A 7,706-nucleotide genomic window follows, 5' to 3' on the forward strand; every position below is an offset into this window, starting at 1 on the left:
AACACCTTTTCTCCGATTTGCCAACTGCAAACGCGGTGACAGACACACAGACAACTCTAGTGTAATAGCTTTCCGTGAGCTCTCAAGCTGGTGTCGAGCATTTTGTGCAAGGATAATAGGAGAGGATACTTGTAAGGCCACGGTTATAAGATGTATTAAACATCTAATATCCCTGGTAAGGTGAACTCCTACCAGCTTGGGCTGTTAGCCATCAACAACAGGCGGATGGGGTGGGTTCAAAAAGCTGGAACCGTATCCATGTAAAATTCTTGCCAGGAGCTAACATCGTTTCGTGTTCGCGCATACACCGGTTTTAGCAAGAAGCTATTTCAGATTTTATTACAAATTTCGTGATTTTGAAGATTTTTTTTTATTTTGAAAGAGATTTTAGGACTTTCATTTGGATTTTAGGATTTTCATTTGGATTTTTGGATTTTCATTTGGATTTTAGGATTTTCATTTGGATTTTTGGATTTTCATTTGGATTTTTGGATTTTCATTTGGATTTTAGGATTTTCATTTGGATTTTAGGATTTTAACTTGGATTTTAGGACTTTAACTTGGATTTTTGGATTTAAACTTGGATTTTAGGATTTTCATTTGGATTCTGACTTGAATTTTCAGATTTTTGAATTTCCAAAGGGATTTTAGGATTTTCAGTGAGATTTTTGAATTTCCAAAGGGATTTTAGGATTTTCAGTGAGATTTTTGAATTTCCAAAGGGATTTTAGGATTTTAAACGGGATTTTAGGGTAAGTGTACGGGATTTTGGCCGAAGTCCGACCCCTTGGGGAGATTCCTAGCCAAGTGTCTACTATTTAACCCATAATATGGAATTATGGAAATACATAAAATAATCTACTTGTTTGATAAAAACGTTTCATTGAATAACATATAAAACCAGGGAAAGATTTAATTTTAGAAGTAGAAATGGAGATCAGAGTAATCTGGGCGCGCGTCAAAGTCCCGGATCCCCTTCCACGGGACGGAGGGGTATGAAAGAAGAATTAGGTCATAGCGACAGAGGTAAAAGGAATTACGTATTTTTCGCCGTCCCCGTCAGCAACGTCATCAAAACGTAGTTTAAGTGAGCCAATAAGATAATTTAAACTTTTCGTTACGTGTTGGAGGGAGGGGCTCTATACTAGGCTATGGGTCGGACTGAAGTAAATATTATCCGTTCTCCATTCCTACTTCTAAAACTAAATCTATCCCTGGTCCAACCGATATAAAAAGAGGCGGGTCATGGCGACAGAGGTAAAATGCCTCCCCCGTCAGCAACGTCATCAAAATGTAGTTTAAGCGAGCCAATAAGATAATTTGAACTTTTCGTTACGTGTTGGAGCGAGGGGCTCTTTACTGGGCTATGAGTCGGACTGAAGTAAATACTAACCGTTCTCCATTCCTACTTCCAAAATTAAATCTATCCCTGATAAAACATTTTGCTTCTTAACCAATAATTCAAAAACCCTGATTATGGTAAGTTTTTCTTGAAATATAGAAAGCATAAGCTTATAATATGCATCCCGCAAGTTTCAATCTTAGATCCATGAAGTTCTCTTCAATGAATCTCGACACCTAAATCTTTCCAAAGCTTAGTTCAGATAATATAATTATTGATTACGGATCGGTAACGGTGTAAACATAGTGGATTTTAATTTCAGTTTAAGCACGATTCGATTGGAATTATTGATTCATCGATAAATGGAATATTTTTCGAATGCTGAAATATTCCGTGGATGTACAAAATTTATATTTATTGCTTATTGGATTGATAAGTCGGTTCGAAAACTCAATAAATTTGTCATATTTTCAAACAGTATTCTTTATCTCGAATATACTATAGAGATAGTATATATATATTATAATTTCTTTATAAACTTACAAAACTATTATAAGCCGACACAATCAATCAATCAAATATTAACAGGTTGAGAAAATCTTCGAAAAAGAGGTGAGAGATCGGAAAAACCCGACTCTCCCCCCTTGAGTGGCCGCCATCTTGATTACCGTATACTGGCGCCCTATTCTCTTACTATATTCTAAACTTTCAAATAAAAGGTAATTTCTTAAATTTTAGATTCGACCCGTTGCTTCGAAACCGACGTTTAATATTAATTTTTCCGAATGTCGATGGATCCTAACTAATTGCGTTTTCCATAGGGGTCGCCTGAGATCGCTCCGAGATCGTTTCGCATTTTGTTGTTACGTCATCGCTCTAGCTCGGAGGACCTGATCTAGTTGCTCCCATTGAAAGACGAAGGTTTTCCAGGGTGGTTTTTGTGACGTCATCAGGCGCTCCGTTTTCATCACTCCGTCTCTCGCGTCGTAGCCGTTGGGATCAATCGACGAGGGAGCAACTGGTGACGTGCCCCAGTCTCGAAGCCGCTCGTTTTTCCCATTGAAAGACGAATTTGTTTTCGGAGCACTCCGGGAGCGCTCGGATCACCCCATTGGAAAACGTTATAAAGTTACTCGAACCAAGAATTTGTTCTGTTCATTATAGCAGAATAATAATTATTAAATTTACTTCAATAACCTTTAAAGGGACTGTAGAGAAGGCGTCGGCGGGTGGGTAAAAATTATTTGAAATACGTCACAGGCACGTGACCGAGGAGAGGCGTGGTTCAAAGGGTATCGTTCCTTTCAACCGAATTCCCAATGGACCGAAATCCCATTCGACCTAATATCCCGCAATGATTTTAGATTTCCAGCCCAATGGCTATATTCCCGATGGACCGAAATCCCAATCGTCCGAATATGCCCCTAAAAAATGCATGAATATAACTTGAAACACTGTAGCCGTCAGCAATTCGGTGGTGTAGTGGATACGATGTTGGACTGCGAAGCGATAGGTTGTTGGTTCGAATCTCCGAAAGGTATGTTAATAATATTAAAAGTAAATGTTTCGTGATACTAATTAAAACGGTCACTTTCATTCCTTTCAAGGCAAGAGATATATAGAATTAGTAATCAAATTGTGCTTAAAATGAAGTACATTCTTAATGGTAGTTCCATCAATGTCTTTAAATTAAAATTTTAATATTTTGGTTTCGGGTGGGTTAGGTTAGCTTAGGTTAGGTTAGCTTAGGTTAGGTTAGGTTAGCTTAGGTTAGGTTAGGTTAGTTTAGCTTAGGTTAGTTTAGCTTAGGTTAGTTTAGCTTAGGTTAGTTTAGCTTAGGTTAGCTTAGGTTAGGTTAGGTTAGTTTAGCTTAGGTTAGCTTAGGTTAGTTTTGGTTTGGTTCCAATAATTCGTTGACACCTTTTCCAAAATATGCACCTTTTAATTAGCTACCACCTTTTCCAAAATATTCTCCCTTTAAATAGCTACCACCTTTTCCAAAACATTCTCCTATTAATTAGCTACCACCTTTTCCAAAAGATTTTCCTATTAATTAGCTGCCACCTTTTTCGAAATATTCTCCTATTAATTAGCTGCAACCTTTTCCAAAACATTCTCCTACTAATTCGCTACCACCTTTTCCAAAACATTCTCCTATTAATTAGCTGCCACCTTTTCCAAAATATTCTCCTATTAATTAGCTGCAACCTTTTCCAAAATATTCTCCTATTAATTAGCTGCAACCTTTTCCAAAACATTCTCCTACTAATTAGCTGCCACATTTTCCAAAATATTCTCCTTTTAATTCGCTACCACCTTTTCCAAAACATTCTCCTATTAATTAGCTGCCACCTTTTCCAAAATATTCTCCTATTAATTAGCTGCAACCTTTTCCAAAATATTCTCCTATTAATTAGCTGCAACCTTTTCCAAAACATTCTCCTACTAATTAGCTGCCACATTTTCCAAAATATTCTCCTTTTAATTAGCTACCACCTTTTCTAAAATATTCTCCTATTAATTAGCTGCCACCTTTTCCAAAAGATTTTCCTATTAATTAGCTGCCACCTTTTCCAAAATATTCTCCTATTAATTAGCTGCAACCTTTTCCAAAATATTCTCCAATTAATTATCTGACATCTTTTCCAAAATATTTCTATTATTGCTAATAAATTGTTCGTGGTAAGAGGCGGGCTTTTAATACTCATATAAATAATCTTTTTACCTCCAAACAAGGTTGGGTTGGGTTAGGTTAGGTTAGGTTAGGTTACGTTGGGTTAGGTTAGGTTAAGTTAGGCTAGGGTAGGTGAGGTGGGGTTCGCCGTAATTAAAACGTAGTTAAAATAAGTGCAGTAATACATTTCAACTCACATTTTTTTAACAATAATAAGTTGTGAAATTAAAAATATATTTAATGCAAACCACACAGTATGTCTTCTTCCAGTTCAATAGAATTTCAGTCCAATGGGACTATAATAAAATCGCACCTTTGGCTACGTTCGGTCGAATAGGACCCCAAAAAAAACCCCCTTCTGTCGAATGGGAATTCGGTTCAATGGGACCAAAGCGTTCAAAGAAGCTTAGTTTGTTTTACTTCGAAATCTGCCACTTGGCAGAATTGGCGCTGCAATCTCGCGAAAAACAAAGACTATATGTCCAGTCCCACTCCATGAGGAGTCTTTCTATCTTGGCGTCACGTGGTGCCTGTCACGTATTTAAAATAATTTTTACCCACCCGCCGACACCATCTTTACAGTCCCTTTAACTGCCTTAGTCAAATTGACTTTTAACCGTTACTAATACGCTTATGGAATAATAATATCATATTAAATATTAAACTGTTTTCCGTGGCTATTAAGGAATATTTTATTTCAAATTGAAAAGACTCAGTATACAAAACAGTTTGGCGGCAAAACAGATGAATATTTTATTTTCCGCCAGGGATATTAACAAAAGTAAGTAGAAAACCAAAAAGTGCTCGACTGAGCCTTGAAGTAGTGACGGGCAATATGGGGGATGAAATCAGTTTCGCAAAATGACTTTCAATCCCATTCCTATTTACTGGAACGAAACGTAATCGTGTTCTTATACATGGCCGTATCGTATGGGTATTTTCTAGTTTTCCGCAAAAGTTTCGGTGGCGCGAGCTAGCGAGAGACATCGCAATTAATTTTTAACGCAGCAATAACCGAAGAATTTCTTTATTTATTTTATATTGGCTAACCTTGATCACGTGCATTTTTGACTTTCACACTGCTTAACATCCATGGACAATGGCCGGAAGGAAAGTCGGTTATTAACTTTTTGTTTTATATTTATTTTTGATATTATTGCGCAATGACAAACATTACGTGACAAGTTGAAATATTATACTAGCACACAATTGAGACTTATTGCTTTAACGGGAATATAATCTAGAGCAACGATAAAGATATCAACTCATAAAGACTGATATCTTGAGCAACGATAAAGATATCAACTCATAAAGACTGAAGAACGCGTTAGGCAAAGTGAATTAGAAATGTAGGGAAACAGTTTTAACAGTCATTGCAATAGTAAATCCTTTGAATTATTGAACTGATAAGGGTTTAATAATTTTTAATCTGAGGTGTTAGCGCTGGTATTTTGCGAAATGGAGTCACACGAGAACAATTATGCCAAGGTGTATGATGACGATCGAGTCTTTAAATATAGGTCAGTAAACAACAACGCTTAAAACAATGAAATAAATTCAATACTTTAGTCATTGCAATCGCTAAAAGGGAGGGTGAAGTGGAAAATCAAGTGATTTTTTATCGATTATTCTATTAATTATAAGGCCATTCTGCATAGTGAAACATCCATGAAATATCTCCGAATGATTTCAAAATTCAAATTAGATTCAGATTTTATGGATAATTTGAAATAAGGACCTCCGACCAATCGCGTAACGCCCTGCCTTCTTGTTAACAAAATTCTCGTGGTACGCTCCATGCCGAATGAAATTTATCGCCAGATTTTTATATAGGCTTCTCGTGATGTGATAATGGTGGCGCGAGATGTAGAGCGTGCAACGGAAATTTTGTTAACAGGAAGGCAGGGCGTGACGCGATTGGTCAGAGGTCCTTATTTCAAATGATCCACAAAATCTGAACCTAATTTGAATTTTAAAATCTTACGGAGACTGTATTTCCTGGATGTTTCACTATGCAGAATGGTCTTATAATTAGTAAGAATCCATTAAAAATCACTTGATCTCCTCTTGACCCTCCCTTTAATAAAATATTTATCATTGCATTATAATTTTATCAGTTTCATTAGTATTGATAAAATGCCATTTTGTATAATGATTTAGAAGAAGTTTCGTTTCATAAAATATGATTAATTGCACGGTGGTTTTGTTGAAATTGAATGACCCTTAAGGAATATATGTTTAATAAAATTACACTAAATGAAGCTTAAACCATTTTTGTTTCATAAAGGTAGGGCTCGGGGATCGGTTAACTATTATTCAAACATTTTAACATACCAAAATTTGTTAAACGAAGATTATATAAAAGTATATCGTCTCGATTTGTTTTGAAAAAAGGTAGGGTGATGCAATTATTAATCGTAAGAATTTTTTCCGAAAAACTAACCTTTTCAACATAATCAGAAGAATTTTACTCAAAAAAGTTTTTTTGCGATACGTTTTATTCGATTTCGAATAAAAAATTATATTCCGTACGATTCTTGATACAAATGTGGTTTTGGTTTCTTTTATCGATTATTATTTATACGACTAACCGGCACTATAATTTTTTTACGATAAACTTTGATCTTTTTTAAATTTCTCAAGGTCTATATTAACGAAAAAACGGAAAGTTTTAATCATTGACAAGTAATAGTATTTAAAAACCTGATAATGGTAAGAACTATCAATAAAAACATAGTGATTGTCAATACTATCAGAAGTATATAATACTTCTCTTCGAGAGAAGTGTACCACAAAGTGTGGTAACATGTGAACATAAAAAACAAACTAAACCGAATCACATACGCGAAAAATAGTCACTACTCTATTAGCACTTGACTATTTCCTAAGGCGTGCTCACTGTTAAAAAATATTGTCCGAAATTGGCTGACTCTGAGACAGCACAGTTTTTTATCTATTTTTGGATAACGAAACTAGTGTCCAAAAAGGGAGGGTCGAACGATAAGCCAGATTTGAAGCCTCATCCAAAATTGGATCCAGAATCATCTATTAAGGGATCGATTATTAGCCAGAAATGGTCAAGATTTTATCCAGACATCAATCAAACCCTCATTGGACAATTTCTAACCGATATTGGACTAATATCTAGCCGATATTGGTGTAATATCTAACCGACAGTGGACAAATGTCGAACAATATTGGACTCATATGAAGCCAATATAGAGGCTAGATTTTTATTTCACCGAGTGATGATTGTATTGGAAACGTTCTGTTCTCGACGTATCCATCTGTCTGTGTTTAAGTTGGTCTGTCTGAATGTTGTTACACCCCAGGGAATCGCGTTCGCAGTTTCCTAATCTTAACAAAAGGGTTCTCAATTTCCGGATCGTATTCACAGTTGACGGATATCTTAAAAACTGTACTGACCACTATTCTATTAACTGTCATCAACAATCTAACTACACAATTTTAAGGTCTTTCAGACACTCGCGATAGAGACATACTTTAGGAAAAACGAATCTTAAAACGATACAACAGATAAAATTTATTAATATCATATAATTTTAATAAATAATTTGAGAAAAACCTCTCTTAACTGAAAAATCTGTAGTGAAAGTTTATAAAGGACGAGTAACGAAGATTGGGTATGAAGTCGAAAGACTGGATACATTTAATAGTTTGTATAAAGCG

The sequence above is a fragment of the Phalangium opilio genome, unplaced genomic scaffold (assembly GCF_054372755.1).
Source record: "Phalangium opilio isolate 3A_F unplaced genomic scaffold, DU_Popi_V2 ptg000041l_1, whole genome shotgun sequence".
NCBI lineage: Eukaryota > Metazoa > Arthropoda > Arachnida > Opiliones > Phalangiidae > Phalangium > Phalangium opilio.